Source organism: Rhinoderma darwinii, chromosome 2 (genome assembly GCF_050947455.1).
Source record: "Rhinoderma darwinii isolate aRhiDar2 chromosome 2, aRhiDar2.hap1, whole genome shotgun sequence".
Lineage (NCBI taxonomy): Eukaryota > Metazoa > Chordata > Amphibia > Anura > Rhinodermatidae > Rhinoderma > Rhinoderma darwinii.
The window spans coordinates 49,520,045-49,540,942 of record NC_134688.1 but is presented as its reverse complement, the minus strand read 5'-3'; the positions used below and the strand labels follow the sequence as shown (position 1 = coordinate 49,540,942).

The following is a 20,898-nucleotide window of genomic DNA, read 5'->3' as shown; positions in this document are numbered from 1 at the left end:
GCTGCGTGATTTTCGCGCAGCCACCATCATAGAGATGAGGCTAGCCGACGTCAGTCACTGTCCATGGTGCTGAAAGAGTTAACTGATCGGCAGTAACTCTTTCAGCACCCTCGACAGTGCATTCCGATCACCATATCGAGTAACCTGTTTAAAAAAAAAGAGGTTCGTACTTACCGAGAACTTCCCGGCCGTTGCCTTGGTGACGCGTCTTTGGTGACGCGTCCTTGGTGACGCGCCTCTCTTGACATCTGGCCCCACCTCCCTGGATGACGCGGCAGTCCATGTGACCGCTGCAGCCTGTGCTTGGCATGTGATTGGCTGCAGCTGTCACTTGGACTGAATTGTCATCCCGGGAGGTCAGACTGGAGGAAGAAGCCGGGAGTTATCGGTAAGTCAGAACTTTTTTTTTTTTTACACTTTCACGTATATTGGAATCGTAAGTCACTGTCCAGGGTGCTGAACCAGTTTAACTCTTTCAGCACCCTGCACAGTGACTGTCTCCTGCCGGGTTCGGTCAAAACGAGTTCAGCCGAACCCGGTAAAGTTCGGTTCGGTCATCTGTAAGACTTTCCGTTCGGATGTTTGTAAACAGAAAAGCACGTGGTGCTTTTCTGTTTACATTCAGTTTGACAGCTCTTGCGCGAATCACGCAGTTCGCACGGAAGTGCTTCCGTGCGACCTTCGTGGTTTTCACGCACCCATTGACTTCAATGGGTGCGTGATGCGCGAAAAACGCAGATTTATAGAACATGTCGTGAGTTTTTTCAGCGCACTCACGCTGAGCAAAACTCACGGACTGTCTGCATGCCCCCATAGAGTAATATAGGTGCGTACGACACGCGTGAAAAGCACGCGCGTCGCACGCGCGTATATTACGCCCGTGTAAATGAGGCCTTAGTATAATAGTAGTGTGCCCCTTACTAATAGAAATATTTAGTGCTGTAATTTATATTTTTCATATGTTATGTATTTCTTTAATTTGTCACAATGTAGAAAATAAATGAAAACAGCTAGTGTTAGGCCTTATGGTACAGCAAAGAGAGGCAGTCCCTATGATTCCGTATTATGGAGCCATAGGCACACCACTCCTGCTTTATGGTGCCTCTATATAACACAATTTTCTCCCCTGGAAACATTGCAATGAGAATACCTCCGTAATACGGCATCTAATTTTTTTACAGATGAATAAATATGAAATCAGAGGTACAGTATGGCCCATAGATTTATAAGGGTGTCGTTTAACGGAGCCATACAACCCAGATCTGTAATACAGCTATGTGCATGACCCCTGCGATGATAATTTGAAGTATGCTACATCTCTATTCCAAATTTCTTTCCAGCTTACAGTACTTTATTCCTTTGTTTTACCACAATCACGAACTGAACTTGTTAAAACTTCTGTCTCTGCATTTTTTGTTATTCGCTTATCATATAAAATCCTATATGTGATCAATCAGAGGATCCCTAACTGGCTGAACTTGCCTGAAAAATCTGCATGTGGTTGGCTTAATAGAGCACCCTGGCTTGTAATGTAAGTAACTAGAAATTCCTGTGGAGCTCACAGCGCTCTTGGTTATAACCTTAATTGCTGAAAAGAGACTCCCTCGTCCCCGGGCTGGAGATAAAATAAATTTGACTGCATATTTTTTATTATATTAGAGCTTTTATATTCTGAGCAGACACCGTACATTGCTAACTTTTGCATTAGACCAAATTACATTTTTGAAGTATTGCAAATGCTCCTGTAATTTAGTTATGTATCTATAGAACATGTCCACATATACTGAAGTGGGTTTTTATTCATTTAAATATTTTTGGAGTGTCAGTAATATGTTTTTATATTTTACTACTTTTACAATGAAAAAAACGATATGTAAAAAAATAAGAGACAAGCTGTAGTTTTTAATTGGTACCATTTTGGAGTACATTCGAGTTTTTGATCACTTCTTATTCCATTTTATGTGGGGGATCAGGTGACCGAATGTCACGAAGGGTCTGTGGACCCACTGGGCCGTACCGCCTTGACGGTATGGCAGCTGGCCAAGAGGGTGCAGGTAAATTTCTATAGTTCGTATAGGGTACCTGTGGCAGCTCGGACAGTAGCAAGGCAGGCTCGACTGTAACTAGGCAGCAGGCAGACGTCAGGCGTGGTGAAGCAGGCCAGGCGTGGAATACAGCACCTCACGACTTTGGCTCAGCACAGTACTCGACCAGGATAGTACGGAAGGCAGGGCACAGGAACAGGAACACACTAGGAGGCCATCACATAGACAAACTTAGGAAACAAACACAACGCTCAGGTATGTAAGCAGGGGGCTGGACCCCTCTTATAGTCCAGGGTACTCACGGCCTGATGTTCATCAAAAGTCCGATGCGCGCTGCCTCTTAAAGAGCGGGCACAATCGTGCGCGCGCATCCTACGGGATCCGGCTGAAGTGAGTGGAAGCGAGTGCTGGCATCTCCTGAGGAGGAGGCTGGGGCCAGCGCTTGCCGACTTGTGGCTGCAGCTGTCAGGAGGAGATTGGAGCTGACGGCCCACAACCACACGGACATGACAGTATCTCCCCTCTTATGCCCCCTCTTCTTGGAACCAGAGCGAGAGAGAAACTTTTTCAGAAGAGTAGGAGCATTGAGGTTCTCCTCCGGCTCCCAGGACCTCTCTACGGACAAAATCCCCTCCAATCCACCAAATAAAAAGTTTCTCCTCTTATTGGTGTCCAAGATCTCCTTAACCTCAAAGGTGTCAGAAGGGACGCTGCAGGCAACCGCAGGGCTAGGAGTCTTGGTATAGCGGTTCAGAACCACCGGCTTCAGGAGGGAGACATGGAAAGAGTTGGGGATCTTGAGGGTAGGAGGCAGCCGAAGCTTGAAGGCGACAGGGTTGATCTGCTGCAGGATCTCGAAGGGTCCGAGGAACCTGGGAGCAAATTTACATGACGGCACCCTAAGTCGGATATTCCTAGAAGACAGCCAGGCCTTCGTGCCAGGGATAAATTGAGGAGGTTCTCTTCTCATTGTGTCAGCCTTCCGTTTCATGCAGTCGACTGCCATTAGGAAGGAGGATCGAGTCTGTTGCCAGATCTGCAGGAAATCTCTAAAAGCGGAGTCAGCCGCTGGTACCTCGGAAGTATTGGGCACCGGCTGAGGAAAAGTCCAACTTCACACTGAGGAATCCGCAGAGGGCTCTCCAGAATTTCGAGGTAAACTGAACCCCCTGATCAGTCACAATATGCTGCGGCAAGCCATGCAGGCGGAAGATGTGTTGGATAAACAGCTTGGCCAGCTGAGGAGCAGAAGGAAGACCGGTCAGAGAAACGAAGTGGGCCATCTTCGAAATTCGATCCACCACCACCCAGACAGTACTGCATCCGGCAGAGAGAGGCATGTCCGTAATAAAGTCCATAGCTATATGCTGCCAGGGAGCATTGGGCACAGGAAATGGCTGGAGCAGGCCAGCAGGTCTGGAGTGAGCGACCTTGTTGGCTGCACATACAGAATAGGAAGAAACAAAGTCCATAATGTCATTGGGCAGCATGGGCCACCAAAAATCATATCCCGGGACTTACGGACCCCCCGCGTGACCTGCCAGTCTAGAGGAGTGTCCCCAGCAGAGGATTCTTCCACGATCAGCCAGGCGCACAAAAGTCCTCCCTGGAGGAATGTCCCCAACTTTCAGGGGATTGACAGAGACAATGCAAGACGGATCAATAATGGTCTGTGGAATCTCCATGGTGTCTTCCGTCTCGAAAGACCTGGACAAGGCATCAGCCCTCACATTCTTGTCGGGCGGGCAATAATGGAACTCAAACTGGAACCTGGTAAAGTACATTGACCACCTGGCTTGACGATGGTTCAGCCGTTGGGCCGTCTGGAGGTAGGTCAGATTCTTGTGGTCTGTAAAAATTATGATCGGATGAACTGCGCCCTCTAGTAGAGGTCTCCACTCTTTCAGAGCCAATTTGATGGCCAGTAACTCCTGATCCCCAATCAAGTAATTGCGTTCGGCGGAAGAGAAGAGCTTAGAGAAATATCCACATACCATTGACTTGCCCTTGGGAACTCTCTGGAACAGGAGTGCACCAGCACCGACAGAGGATGCGTCCACCTCCAACGAGAACTGCAGAGAGACATCCGGATGATGGAGGATAGAGGCTGACGTGAAGGCACTCTTCAGGCTATTGAATGTGGACTCTGCCTCGGGAGTCCACACCTTGGCGTTAATGCCCTTCTTAGTGAGGTTAGAGATAGGAGAAGTCAGTGAGGAGAATTTTGAAATAAACTGTCTGTAAAAATTGGCGAATCCAAAAAAGCGCTGTATGGCCCTCAAGCCTTGAGGGCGTGGCCATTCCAGGATAGACTTTACCTTCTCAGGATCCATCTCGAGGCCTTGATTCGAGACGATATAGCCCAGGAAGCGTAGAGCATCTCTGTCAAACACGCACTTCTCCAACTTGGCATACAGACGATTCTCCCTTAACCGTAGCAGAACTTGATGGACATGTCTCTGATGCGTCATAGGATCTGGAGAAAAAAATCAAGATGTCATCAAGATAGACCACAACACAAACATAGAGAAGGTCACGGAAAATGTTATTAACAAACTCCTGGAAGACCGCGGGAGCATTACACAGGCCGAAGGGCATTACTAGATACTCATAGTGTCCATCATGGGTGTTAAATGCAGTCTTCCATTCGTCACCCTGGCGAATCCGGACTAGGTTGTAAGCCCCACGCAGGTCTAGTTTAGAAAAAATCTTGGCACCACGTATACGATCAAACAGTTCAGAGATCAGTGGCAACAGATATTTATTCTTCACCGTGATCTCGTTGAGACCTCGGTAGTCGATACAAGGAAGAAGAGAGCCATCTTTCTTTTTGACAAAGAAGAACCCAGCTCCTGCCGGGGAGGAAGACTTTCATATGAAGCCCTTCTCCAAGTTCTCTTTCACATAGGCGGACATGGACAGAGTCTCTGGCAAAGAGAGAGGATATATCCTACCATGGGGGAAGGGATGCACCAGTAATCAGTTAGATAGGGCAGTCATACGCCCGATGTCGAGGCAAGGTCTCCGCCTCCCTCTTGCTGAAGACGTCCGAAAATGCAGCATAATGACTCAGCAATCCTGTCAATGACCGAGGCAGAGAAGGCTGAACCAAACAAATCTGCACCAGGCAGCGGCTTTGACACTCAGGGCCCCACTGGAGAAACTCCCCAGAATTCCAGTCCAGGACTGGGGCATGCAGTCGGAGCCAATGCAGGACATAGAACGACAGAAGTTCGGAGTGAAGAGCCCCTACTTGGAGCCTCAGCGGCTTGGTCACAGCTATAACTGGGTCTGGCAGTGGTAGTCCATTTACTGAAGCAACTGTCAACGGGCTCTCCAGTGGGGTGGTGGGTAATTGAAGAAGGTCCACCAGGTCTTTACGTATGAAATTAGCAGCGGATCCAGAGTCCAGATACGCAGAGATCTGATGCGTTCTCTCACCGGACACTATGGTCACAGATATGGGCAATTTAGACGGAAGTCCTCTCTTATCCAAGGTTGTCACTCCAAGCAACCCTAGGCTTTTGAATATTTGGGTACACAGGTGCACAAGATGGCCACCGAGGCCGCAATAAAGACAGAGTCCAGAAGTGCGTCTGCGTTGTCTCTCCTGGGTGGATAGCTTACACCGGTCCATTATCACAGACTCCTTAGGAGGATCGACATCTGAGGACAGCAGGGGTTGCTGCAAAGTAGGAGCCAGACTAGGAAGAACTCCCTCCCGATGAATCTCTTGGAGGCGTTCTCGGATCCGTATATCAATCCGGGCAGACAGAATGATGAGGTCATCCAGGGTAGACGGCAGATCTCGAGCGGCAAGTTCGTCCTTAATTTTAGGAGCCAGTCCATGCCAGAATGCAGCCACCAAGGCCTCATTGTTCCATAACAGCTCTCCTGCCAGGGTGTGGAAGTGGATAGCGTACTCACTCACGGAGGTGTCTCCTTGGCGTAAGTTAATCAAAGAAGCCGCTGCAGATGAGACCCGACCAGGCTCCTCAAACACCATACAAAAAGTCCGAAGGAAGGCGTGGAAGTCACGGGTCTCAGGTCCTTGTCTCTACCAGATAGGGTTCGCTCATGCAAGAGCCTTGCCAGTGAGGAGAGAGATGATGAAAGCGACCCTTGCGCCATCAGACGAAAATGTTCTACTATACAGGCTGAAGTGGATCTTGCACTGATTCAGAAATCCCTGACAGGTACTTGTGTCTCCATCATAGCGGTCAGGAAGTGGCAAAGAAACACGTGGGTCAACACTGCCAAGAGCTGTAGTCTGAGGATCAAAACTGCCAGGTGGTGTAGTAGGAGGAACGGCAGCTTGTGCCTCCAGCCGACGTGCAAAAATGTTCAACGCCTGGAGGAGTTGGTCCTGTCGAGACCAGAAGTCTAGCATATCCACCCGCATCTCTTGAGACGTTGTCATGGTTTTGAATCAACCAGCGGGGGTTCATGGCCTGAGCGTACTGTCACGAAGGGTCTGGCCAACAGGGCGCAGGTCAATGTCTATAGGTCGTATAGGGTACCTGTGGCAGCTCGGACAGTAGCAAGGCAGGCTCGACTGGAACTAGGCAGCAGGCAGATGTCAGGCGTGGTGAAGCAGGTCAGGTGTGGTATACAACACGGCACGACTTTGGCTCAGCACAATACTCGACCAGGATATTACGGAAGGCAGGGAACAGGAACACTAGGAGGCCATCACATAGACAAACTTAGGAAACAACAACAACGTATGGAAGGTATGGAAGCAGGGGGCTGTACCCCTCTTATAGTCCAGGGTACTCACGGCCTGATGTTCATCAAAAGTCCGGTGCGCGCTGCTTCTTTAAGAGCGGGCACAATCGTGCGCGATCACCCTACGGGATTCAGCTAAGGTGAGTGGAAGCGAACGCTGGTGTCTCCCGAGGAGGAGGCTGGGGCCAGCGCTAGCTGACGGCCCGCAGCCACGGACATGACACCGAAAAACAGCGATTCTGGCATCTTATTTTTTTTTTTGTTACGGCGTTCACAGTGTGTGCTAAATAACTGACTTTTTCAGACGCGGCTATACCAATTATGTTTATTTTAATTTTCTTTTTACAATGCTTTAGAGGAAAAGAGGTTTTTTTGTAACTTTCAATATACATGCCTCTGAAGAAACGTTTTATACAAAATAAGGACGTGGAAACGCGTTAGGCGGTCAATCTTTGTTCAGTGTGAATGCACACTCTTGTTATCAGGTAGACAATATTTACCAGGTGTGAATGCACACTATCACTATACGTGTTACTCTGAATTGAGGAGTGTGAATGCACACTACCTGCATGTGCTGATGCTCTTCTCAGCGATAAAGTATTCTGTGTTGTAGATATTGCTGACTAGTGTGAATTCACACTTAATATACCATATTTAGTTAGTGTGAATGCACACTTAGTATATTATATTTATCTAGGGTGAATGTTTTGTTTAAATATACAGTCCCTTGTTAGTGTGAATGCATAATACTGCTGGAGGTGCTGCACTGTTTGTCATGGGCGTTAATGCACAGGGAATTTAGGTGCTGGGGCTCATGCACACTTTGTTGCAGGTGCTGCGTTTTTACTACTGAGTGTTCGCACACACTCTGCTGCCTGGTATCAGATCTTTACTCGGTCGGTGTGAATGCACACTTTGCTATTTAGTCCAGGTAGGGACAGAATTTATATGTTTTAACTAGATATTTGGAGTAGCTCTATAATAATTTAAATCAATATATTGGCACCCTTAGCTAGTCTTACCTATCTGGTTAGCCTGGTATCTATAGAAATGATTGGCTTGAGTAGCCCATTTTAAAGATTTAATAAAAATAGAAATATTTTTTTAGGGTATGTTCACACGGCAGCGTCCGTTACGGCTGAAATTACGGTGCTGTTTTCAGGAGAAAACAGCACCGTAATTTCAGCCGTAATGGCATGTGCAGGCGTCTTTCACTGCATCTATTACGGACGTAATTGGAGCTGTTTTTCCATGGAGTCCATGGGAAACGGCTCCATTTACGTCCGTAATGGATGCAGTGAAAGACGCCTGCACATGCCATTACGGCTGAAATTACGGTGCTGTTTTCTGAAGAAGTGACAGGCACTTCTTTGACGCCGGCGTCTTTTTTTACGCGCCGCCTTTTGACAGCGGCGCGTTAAAAAAATTACCGTTGGCACAGCACATCGTAAGACCGATTCAAATGAAAACGCCCGAATTAGGTCCGTAAATAGTGTGTGTGAACCCAGCCTAAGCGTTTTTGTCCAGGCGATACCTTCTATTACTAAGAAGGCAGTCCAGAATATTTTCGGAGGGTACACTTTCCCCCAGCCTGTGTGCAGATAGATAATTCCAAGTCCCGCTTGTGTGCTATCAGTTGTTTTTCACCTTGTAGTTCCTCAAGAGATATAGCGGTGTCCCGACCCAGATACTCCTAATTGAATGCAAACCTATATCTCAGGTAGGAGAAAAAGGGACAGATAGTACAACACCTTTGGGAGAATTTCACTCCATGCTTTTATTCCATACTCACAGGATAAACGAATATAAAAAACAAATCACGATGTAAAAAAATGCGGCACGCCAAACTCTCTAGCCCTAGAGAACAGAAAAATAAATTAATTAAGGGCTCATCCACACATCAGTTATTTCCTTCAGTGTGCTATCCTTTTTTTTAATTGATAACTCACTGACCCATTCATTTTTATGGGGCATTGTACACATCCTTTTTTTTGCGGATCCGTGTGCCCGATCCGCAAAACTCAGAGGAGGTCCTATTCCTGTCAGTTTTTGCTGATCAGTTTCGCCCATTCTATTTAATGGCCTGTTAAAAAAACAGACCGCACACAGAAGCCATCCATGTGCAGTCCTTGTTCTGCGGATCCGTGTTTTGCGGCCATATAAAAGGTCACGGATATGTGCATGAGGCCTTAGCTGCAGGGGCCAGTTCAATCTCCTGATGTCAAAAATGTTTTTTCAAGAAACTTGAAAGGGCGGTCAGATGAACCAACAAGTAGCCAAGTGAGTTTTCAGCTGAATTTTTATTAAGGACGGATATAAATTGGGAGGATTACTTGATTTATCTTTTTTTTTTCTCTGTTTATACTATATTTTTTTATTTTCAAGTTCTCCTTCACACATGGAAATGTAAGACAAAGTCTCAATTATATTCTAAATATAGTGGAGACAGCATCAGTTATTTAAGAAGTTTTTTAATACACAAATGCATTATTTCACTCCTACAGTATGATAGACGCACACCTCTGGGCGTCATTATAATAAACCCTTAGCTATATTTACATACAGTATATATTGCACAGCAAAGTCAATACAGAACTTAGAGATCTTTTTATAGATTTCCATTTTTTTGCTCTTCACTTTATGTCTAAGTCACGTCTTTCCCCATTAAGCCCCCCATGTCTCATAGTTTACATTTTTTACCTTCTATATTTTTGCTCAGCCTCACAGCTTTGTGCATTTGTCACCCTATGTTCATATGGAAATGAAGTAAAAAGAAAAGAAAATTGAGGATGTTGTATACTTGCTCAAGGCCATAATACAGCACCCATTAAATCTATAGAGCTATACTGTACCTCCATATAACTCTTATGGCTTATGGATGTATATGGAGCTTGGCTGTTCCTGGTAACTGACTTTACAGATACCGATGACATTGGAGGGAATGAGGGGTGTTAGGATCCAATTTGACAATTTTACATATAAATATTCACATAAATAAAACGTTCACCATATGGACCTCAACGCCTTCAAAAGAGAACAAAACATTGACAATGAATAGCTCAATTTTAGAAATGATGTGTGGGCTGCTTTGGCATTCATAGGGACAACACGTCAGGTAGATGCGACGGTCACCAGACTTGTGGACACTATAGATGCCGCATCACCATGCACATAGGCAAAACAGGAGTAAAAGAAAATGGGGTCCAAGAGTGCTGGTATTGACTGAAGAAATGTAGTTCAATACCACCAAAATTTGTACACTTGGATGGTATGGAAAGACTTACGATATATGAAATAATTTTTTAATAAATTGAAAACGGGGATTTAAATCCCATGCCTCTTCTGCAGTGTCAGAATGGGGTTTCTTGGGCTCGATATAGGGGTGTAACGTCTATGGCCGCGGCCCGTCGTTCTGACTTACCCTCTGACGGCCGCGGCCATGGACATGTCAGTTCTCGGCGGCATCTCCCTCCTGGGAGATGCCGGCACTCACTTCCTGCTTCAGAGATTGTCTCCCGCAGGGCCCGCGCGTGCACGGTCTTAAAGAGCCAGTGCGCGCACAATTTCAGGCTATCTGCAATCAGTCCAGAATGCTGCTGGACTATAAAAAGGGCCCTGCCCTCTTGATCATTGCCTGAGTGTTGTTGTATACCTAAAGTTTGTCTTGCAAATGGTCTCCTAGTGTTTTCCAGTTCCCAGTGTTACCCTTTCCTGCTGCCTGTATCCTGTGCTACCGTGCCTCTGTGCCGTCTAGAGTTGAAGTAGAGTTTTGTCTTCCGCTGCATCTATTGTGTTACACCCACCGGGTGTCTGCTTGCTGCCGGAGCCTTATCTTAAGCCTGAATCACCGCTACTGTCTACATTGCCACAGGTACCCTTTCTGGACTATAGACATTGTATTGTACCTGGTTGGCCAGCTGCCTATCCGCTACGCGGTATGGCCCAGTGGGTCCACACCCAGCACCGTGACAAGGGGATGACTATGAGGGCCCACCCAGAACATGTATGTAATGACCGCCACTCCCACTCAGTGCTGGTAACGTATATTTACCTCCTCATGGCATCTCCTGGTCAACGCAGAGAACCTCTACCAGTCAGGTCTACTCGCGGCCTCCAGTGTTAAAGGGCCAGCGCGAGCCAAATCTGCTACCCATCTTTCCCTGGGTGTGAACGGACCTGCCATTCCTGGACACATTGCCTGAGCAATTAGGTTCATCCTAGCTAGTCTAGTGATACCCTGCATTATACATTGTTTGGATTTCCTGTGATCGACCTCTGCCTGTACCCTTGACTATCCTTGCCTTCCACTTGCCCTGACCTTCTGCTAGTGACCTGTGATGAAACTCTGCCGCCCGCCCTGACCTTTGGCTCAACCAACCATGAGTGCCCGTCTGCCCTGACTTTTGTTATACCTGACCTTGCATTCTGTCTACTGATTTTGTACTAGGCTTTTTACGTTGGCCGCTGCTAAGAGAGACTACTCTGGGGGTAGCGACTTGGGGTCCCCCGGCAGCAAAGTCCAGATCCATGTATAAAGTGAATATCTGGGGTTCCCTTAAACTACACTCCTTGGTTAAGTCCCACGTCAAATCCCTTTGTGACATAGTGGGTTCACACAATTCTCTGCAGGCCCATGGACAGTTTTATTATCCATGGACCCTGCGACAATGTGCATGTCATCTATCAATTGCATCGTAATCTTTGTTGTTGTCATTGCACACACAGAACATATCATCGATAGGTCTAACCTGGTTATTTGTAAATCATCCCATAAGAAACACCATAGTGGTAAGTTATTGCCTCCAAAGTCAACTCTAAATGGGGCTTTCTTCTGCTGGACCTTTGAGACCCATTATAGTGTTGGAGCTTGGTCCCCTGGAGGATCCCCTGGTATGAGAGGCCAGACAAACCCTGCTTTTCTACATCAGTTTTTCCGTATATTTGGATTTAGTGCCTAGACTGTTTGGACCATATCCAAGTAGTGTTTTTATCTCTGTCGAGTCCCTTTTAAACCATTATGCTATGACGACAATGTCAATATCCTCTCTTTGTAAAGTTGGTTTGCAAAGTGCTCTGTTTATTCCAAAACCTGCGTTCCTAACGATCATACAAAATTCACTTCCCAAAAGCAGCCTCTCTACTGACTTTTACTGATGGTTTTATTTTCCAAAATGTTCTTTGTGTAGTGAAATGCATTTACGTCAATGTCCTTCACGTCTGGTGTTATTTCTTCTCCTTTATAGTTTTAGAGGTTTTTAGATGTGGAGCGGAGGAGCCAGCTACGACATGAGAGAGTAAAATTAGCTGAGTATGTGGCTGCAGTGGGCTGGAATGTACGATACAGCCAAACATGTGAATGCATTTTGTCTCTTTGATATTTGGCCTGTCTTAAAATATCTTCCAGTCCCGGTCTGTAGGCGGGGGAGAACTTCAAGACACAAACTCTGACTGCATTAAACTTGACTAAACTTTGTTTTTTATTGGTACAATCAGCAGGAAACTGAGCTGCAAACACCAGAGGTTAGTTACCTTTATATTATGTGCAATGCCTTTTATACAGTCCTAATATTTTGGAACGGCTATTGGATTTGGATTGCTTAAGGCTTCATTCAGATCAGTTATTCCTGTATGGTTTTGTATCTCTTCTGGAATACTTCGGTTTGCTTATATACTTGAATAGTGGTCTTGATCCAGTGGCTCTCCAGCTCAAGTGGAACTACAGCTGTCAGCATATCTTGGGAGTTGTAGTTGCGCAGCAGCCGATGAACCACAGATTAAAGTATATTTAATATGTTGTTACAATTGTTTAGTAGTATATATCTAGCTGAAACTGAAAACATGTTGATGTATACTCTCTCCTGCTACATTAGTCTTAATTTTATATTTTCCCTGTACTGTATTTACCTATATAGTGCTGTCATATTCCATGGCGCTCTACAGAAAATGCATTAATGTATAAAACAAGGTTTAAATGGGTTAAAATAAGTTAAATAATGAACTTTCTAATAGACTAATCTGCTCTGTTCCGCTGATCTCTTCAACCCCCCGCCACGCCTTGTTTAGAGACAACGCGCCGTTTGGTAGCGATTATCTATTGTCATCACATGACGTCTATCTAAATCTTCATAAAACACAGACCACAAGAAATTTTTATGCCTATGTGTTAAAACACGTTAGCATGATTCCCTTGAACCCCTTCCCGTCGCAGGCATTTTTCTTTTTTCCTCCCCACCTTCCAAGAGCCACAACCTTTTTATTTTTAATAACAAAAATTTTGCAGAACTAAGTTGTCATTTTTAATGGCACAATTTAATGTACAATATAATCTACTAAGAAACATTTAAAAATAATTTAGTGGTGTGGAATGGAAAAAAACAGCAATTCATTCACTGTTTTTTGGGTTTTATTTTTACGGCATTAAAATACAGTAAAAATGACATGTTAACTTTATTCTGCAGGTCAATACGGATGCAGCGATACCAAATATATTTTATAATTTTTTTTTTATGTTATACTATTTTTACCAAATAAAAACAATTTGTTAAAAAAAAATAGTTTTGGGCCGCTCTATTCTGAGACCCCTAACTTTTATGTAATTTTTCCGTCCATGGAGCGGTGTGAAGGCTTTTATTTTGTGGGAGGAGCTTTAGGTTTTATTCGTACTGTTTTGGGGTGCATGTGACTTTTTGATCACTCTTTATCAAAAACTTTAGCGGATGCGAGGTGACCAAAAAAAAAAGCTGTTCTGGCGTTTTATTTTTTTTATTTTTTTTACAGCATTTACCATGTTGGACAAATAATATAAAACTATATTATAATATTTCAAACTTTTACTGATGCGGCGATACCAATCATGTTTATTTTTTTATTGTTTACATTATTTTATTAAAAAAATGGCAAAAGTGTTTTTTTTAGAACTTAAAATATTTTTTTATTTCTGTTCAAATTTTTTTTACATTTGTTTAAAAAAAAAAAATGTAGTCCCACTAAGGGACTTGAACATCAGATCATTGGCTTGATCTCACAATACTCTGCAACACCTATCTATTACAGTGTATGGTACTTTTAACGGTCTGCTATTAAGGCTTAATATGACAAGTTACATGACAGACCCGGGGGCGTTCATTAGGCCTCTGGCTTCCATGAAAACCTATCAGCACCACCCTATCGCATTGCGAGGGGGGCGACGATGGGATGATAGAGGGGCCTCCCGCTTTCTAACGGCTATTTTGCCGCTGTTGCTTTTGACCGAACATGTAAACATAGACACAGTTACTGTCACTTAGCCCTAATTTAGCCAAACTAACAGATGTACTGGCCTTGTTGCCGATAACAACCTATCAGAGCTTAATTTTTATTTTGGTAAACTGTTCTGGAAAAAATGTAAGCTGCACGGTGATTGGTTGCTATGGGCAACAAGGCCATTTTTCTGCTTGACAGTTATGATAAATGAGGCATCTTGTGTGAATTGTGTCTGTTCCAACTGCCCATAAATAAGCAGAATTGGATAACAGCTGCTCATGGCCCTTGGTCTACACATTGTGGACAGTGATAACTGATATGAAGAGTGAGAGTTCAATGGACTTTTTCTATATTATTTGCTGGAACTTATTTTTCAAATTTCCACATTTACAGTATTTCACAACAGACATTAAAAAAGTTCTCCCGCTGTTAAAAAAAATGATATCAGTGGAAAATGTGTTGAAATAATAAAACGCGTCAGGTAACAGTGGGCTGTTTTGTTATTTTAACACATATCCAGTTACTCTGGAACTGCATTTTCAGTTACTTTGTCCTCTGGTTTTTTTTTTTTGCATTATGCTCAGACATCCCCTTTATAGAGGATCTCTTACCCCTTTTTCCCCTACAGAGAGATGTGCATGTCTTATTTACAAATATATTTTTTTGCTAACTCAGCAGTGGTCTTAAGAACAATACAAATGTTAAACCCAGTAGCAAACAGCAATATTGCTGATGGAACCCAACTGTAAAAATAGGCTAAAATAAAAAAATATAAAAACTTGGATAAGGTCTGATCCTTGAAGAAGTTCTCCACCCAAATGTATTTTTTTTATAAAAATCTGATTAATACTGCAAACTGAGATGTCAAATGTCATAGCTTGATGCCTGCTTTTTACCCGTCTCTGTTACTTGAGGCAGACAGGTTGCCAAGGATTCACTGACATTGTTTTTAATGGGTCTTCAGGAAACATGTCCCTAGCAACTAGATTATTGTTACATGCACCAACAACGCGTCTCTACATCACTGATTGCCATATAAATCAGATTTTTGTCTCTTTAAATAGCGCAATGCTACTGGTGTAGCTTGGCCTTCCTCACCTGGGGCAAAAAATCAGTTTGCTGCTTCAGTCTAGTATCTAAATACTCTGCCTACGGAGAGTGACTTGTTGGCTCCACAACCTGGCACTGAACAGCCAGGTAACACGTGGCACCAGCCCTCCACCCTTTCCAACTATGCCTCTGCTACTTGCCAACCAATTAAAAGTCAGTATATCAGAAAACAACATGTCTCATTCTATTATAGTGGTGTGGGGTGGTTGAGGAAGTAAAAGTTCTTCATGTTGAGTGGCGGGTATAAAGCCTTGGAGTCAACACAGTCAAACTACTGTCAGATTGTGACTATAAAGGTAGGTGCACACACAAAAACATGGGAAAACAGCTCCTGATTTTCAGACATTTTTTAAGCCACTCGCGTTTTTCGCTGCATTTTTTACGGCCGTTTTTGGAGCTGTTTCTCAACAGTCAATGAAAAATGGCTCCAAAAACGGTTTAAGAAGTGACATGCACTTCTTCACGGGTGTCTTTTTACGCGCTGTTTTTTGAAAATGAGGCATAGAAAAACACCACGTCGGAACAGAACGCCGTATTTCCCATTGAAATCAATGGGCAGATGTTTGGAGGCGTTCTGCTTCCGATTTTTCAGCCATTTTTCGGGACGTTTATGGCCCGAAAAACGTCCGAAAACAGGTTGTGTGCACATACCCATGCGTATTACGTGCGGCAAAACCGCAGTGTAATACAGTACCAGCATAGGCAATGAGATTCCAGGGAATCTCATGTACACGCTGTAGTATTTTCCCGCACGTAAATTGACACGCGGTGCATATTTTCGGAACCGCAGAATGTCAATTTATCTTGTGATTCCGCTTGCGAATTCCATCTCCCTGATTCTGGAGACATATGCAGCAAAACCCACAGCATGAAAATGCCGCGATTTTGCCGCAGACCTTCAGGTGCGTTTTTTTCCTGCGAATTTCTTGCGGTTTCCCGCGGTTTTGATGCGTATTTTCCCCAGCAAAATATGCAACGTGTGCATGTAGCTTAAAAGTCTCCATGAAAGGTTGAGTAGAGTTCTAACATTCTAAAAAGTAATTTAGTCCGTCAGAAGTTACGCTATAATCACATGACAATATCAGCATAAGGGTATGTGCACACACACTAATTACGTCCGTAATTGACGGACGTATTTCGGCCGCAAGTAGTGGACCGAACACAGTGCAGGGAGCCGGGCTCCTAGCATCATACTTATGTACGACGCTAGGAGTCCCTGCCTCTCTGCAGGACAACTGTCCCGTACTGTAATCATGTTTTCAGTACGGGACAGTAGTTCCACGGAGAGGCAGGGACTCCTAGCATCGTACATAAGTATGATGCTAGGAGGCCGGCTCCCTGCACTGTGTTCGGTCCACTACTTGCGGCCGAAATACGTCCGTCAATTACGGACGTAATTAGTGTGTGTGCACATACCCTTAGGATGCAAGCGGTTTAGTGTGAATTCACACACAGTGGAATTTCTGCAGATTTGCGCTGAGGATTCCGCACTGAAAATCCACAGCAATTTCCAGGACAATACATGTGGATAGGGCTTTCGAAACCCCATATATATCTGGTTGAACAAATCAGCGTGGAATTGAGGGCATGCTGTGGATTTACTAATCTGAAGAATGTCAATTCTGCAATGGATAGGGTGCAATCCACAACCAAAACCTACTTGTAAAACGTTTTTACTCACGGATTGGATGCGCACTTTCACTGCAAATTTTATTCTTTGCAATGAATAGAGTGAAATCTGCGTTAAAATGTGTTACATGCGGACTTCGTCACTGATTTTCTGCAAAGTACGAGACGGAAAAAATCCACAGCATTAGCCTTAGGGGACTGTGTAACAGCATCAGACATTAGGCCCAATATCACATTTTGTGGAGGCCAAAAATATCTCCAATTTTTTTAATCATTAAAACATGTCACGGATACTGATAGATACTGAAGTCGTCACGGCCACTGGACTTGACACGGACACCGGACACGGATACTGAAGTAGTTGCGGCGGACACTGGATACAGGAAGGATAGGTTGGGAGCAATATTCCTGGTGTGCACGTTGGCCCTTTTAAGAACGGGGAAGTAGGGTGCGCTCGCACGCGCACCCTATGGGCACAGACCAGAGAAGAGAGCAGAGCGCGCCAGCGCCCCTTTAGAGTCCTGCAGTCGCAGCTGCCGTTAAGAGGAAAATGCTAGCGGTCAGTGAACGCGGACATCACAAAATCATGTTTTGATGATGAATAATTGCAATTAGAAGATAACTGCTATCAGATCAATCTGCCAATGCAAGAACAGACAAAATGGTGGTAACAGGCTGCTCCCCCCAAGGGGCAAATTGCCATGTTTAATCAAGTATGGCCAAGTAAGTAGCTAAAAAGACCAGAATTTCTATCACTTAGCATCAGATCAAGCTAGATGGGAGTCTCATGTGTTTCCAGATGGTGACACAGTGAAGACCCTCTAGCATGTTGACCTGTGATTGCATGATAACGGCTTCTCTCCACAGTGTTGCGGATTTAAATAAGACATATACTTTCCGCTGTTAGATGGGGAACACTTATACAGTATGCTGGGCATTGAAGCTGCATATTAACTTCAGACTAAGACACATTACATATCTAGAACTTTACTCATGCCATATTCAGCATTGTGTTTAGTTGATCTCTTAGAATAGATATAAATTGCAATCAAGGACACTTATAATCTGATAATTTAACAACCAAATGTGTCTGAATACATTAAATAATAGCACTTTAATTAGACTGATTATTAAAACCTGAATAATGGAACCTGAGGCTGGGTTCACACGACCTATTTTCAGGCGTAAACGAGGCGTATTATGCCTCGTTTTACGTCTGAAAATAGGGCTACAATACGTCGGCAAACATCTGCCCATTCATTTGAATGGGTTTGCCGACGTACTGTGCAGACAACCTGTCATTTACGCGTCGTCGTTTGACAGCTGTCAAACGACGACGTGTAAAAATACAGCCTCTTCAAAAGAAGTGCAGGACATTTATATACATTATATGCGGGACACTTATATACATTATATGCAGGGCACTTATATACATTATATGCGGGACACTTATATACATTATATGCGGGACACTTATATATATTATATGCGGGACACTTATATACATTATATGCGGGACACTTATATACATTATATGCGGGACACTTATATACATTATATGCGGGACACTTATATACATTATATGCGGGACACTTATATACATTATATGCGGGACACTTATATACATTATATGCGGGACACTTATATACATTATATGCGGGACACTTATATACATTATATGCGGGACACTTATATACATTATATGCGGGACACTTATATACATTACATGCGGGACACTTATATACATTACATGCGGGACACTTATATACATTATATGCGGGACACTTATATACATTATATGCGGGACACTTATATACATTATATGCGGGACACTTATATACATTATATGCGGGACACTTATATACATTATATGCGGGACACTTATATACATTATATGCGGGACACTTATATACATTATATGCGGGACACTTATATACATTATATGCGGGACACTTATATACATTATATGCGGGACACTTATATACATTATATGCGGGACACTTATATACATTACATGCGGGACACTTATATACATTACATGCGGGACACTTATATACATTACGTGCGGGACACTTATATACATTATGTGCGGGACACTTATATACATTATATGCGGGACACTTATATACATTATATGCGGGACACTTATATACATTATATGCAGGACACTTATATAAATTATATGCGGGACACTTATATACATTATATGCGGGACACTTATATACATTACATGCGGGACACTTATATACATTACATGCGGGACACTTATATACATTATATGCGGGACACTTATATACATTATATGCGGGACACTTATATACATTATATGCGGGACACTTATATACATTATATGCGGGACACTTATATACATTATATGCGGGACACTTATATACATTATATGCGGGACACTTATATACATTATATGCGGGACACTTATATACATTATATGCGGGACACTTATATACATTATATGCAGGACACTTATATACATTATATGCAGGACACTTATATACATTATATGCAGGACACTTATATACATTATATGCAGGACACTTATATACATTATATGCGGGACACATATACATTATATGCGGGACACTTATATACATTATATGCGGGACACTTATATACATTATGTGCGGGACACTTGTATACATTATATGCGGGACACTTGTATACATTATATGCGGGACACTTGTATACATTATATGCGGGACACTTGTATACATTATATGCGGGACACTTATATACATTATATGCGGGACACTTATATACATTATATGCGGGACACTTATATACATTATATGCGGGACACTTATATACATTATATGCAGGACACTTATATACATTATATGCAGGACACTTATATACATTATATGCAGGACACTTATATACATTATATGCAGGACACTTATATACATTATATGCGGGACACATATACATTATATGCGGGACACTTATATAAATTATATGCGGGACACTTATATACATTATGTGCAGGACACTTGTATACATTATATGCGGGACACTTGTATACATTATATGCGGGACACTTGTATACATTATATGCGGGACACTTATATACATTATATGCGGGACACTTATATACATTATATGCGGGACACTTATATACATTACATGCGGGACACTTATATACATTACATGCGGGACACTTATATACATTATATGCGGGACACTTATATACATTATATGCGGGACACTTATATACATTATATGCGGGACACTTATATACATTATATGCGGGACACTTATATACATTATATGCGGGACACTTATATACATTATATGCGGGACACTTATATACATTATATGCGGGACACTTATATACATTATATGCGGGACACTTATATACATTATATGCGGGACACTTATATACATTACATGCGGGACACTTATATACATTACATGCGGGACACTTATATACATTACATGCGGGACACTTATATACATTACATGCGGGACACTTATATACATTATGTGCAGGACACTTATATACATTATATGCGGGACACTTATATACATTATATGCGGGACACTTATATACATTATATGCGGGACACTTATATACATTATATGCGGGACACTTATATACATTATATGCGGGACACTTATATACATTATATGCGGGACACTTATATACATTACATGCGGGACACTTATATACATTATATGCGGGACACTTATATACATTATATGCGGGACACTTATATACATTATATGCGGGACACTTATATACATTATATGCGGGACACTTATATACATTATATGCGGGACACTTATATACATTATATGCGGGACACTTATATACATTATATGCAGGACACTTATATACATTACATGCGGGACACTTATATACATTACATGCGGGACACTTATATACATTATATGCGGGACACTTATATACATTATATGCGGGACACTTATATACATTATATGCGGAACACTTATATACATTATATGCGGGACACTTATATACATTACATGCGGGACACTTATATACATTATATGCGGGACACTTATATACATTATATGCGGGACACTTATATACATTATATGCGGGACACTTATATACATTACATGCGGGAAACTTATATACATTACGTGCGGGACACTTATATACATT

General features: G+C 43.0%; 1 protein-coding gene across 4 annotated transcripts in view; it reads left to right on the top strand.

Moving 5' to 3' along the window:
• Positions 1–20,898, top strand: part of SGCG (sarcoglycan gamma) — a 279,818-nt gene that overhangs the window by 91,007 nt on the left and 167,913 nt on the right. Inside the window, exon 1 of one of the 4 annotated variants that reach the window (XM_075850004.1) lies at positions 12,209–12,293. The exons of 2 other annotated variants lie outside the window; for them this stretch is intronic. The gene's annotated coding sequence lies outside the window, so the exon portion shown is untranslated. Of the gene's footprint in view, positions 1–12,208; positions 12,294–20,898 lie in introns of those variants that run through there. One more of the 4 variants, XM_075850005.1, reaches the window with a different exon arrangement.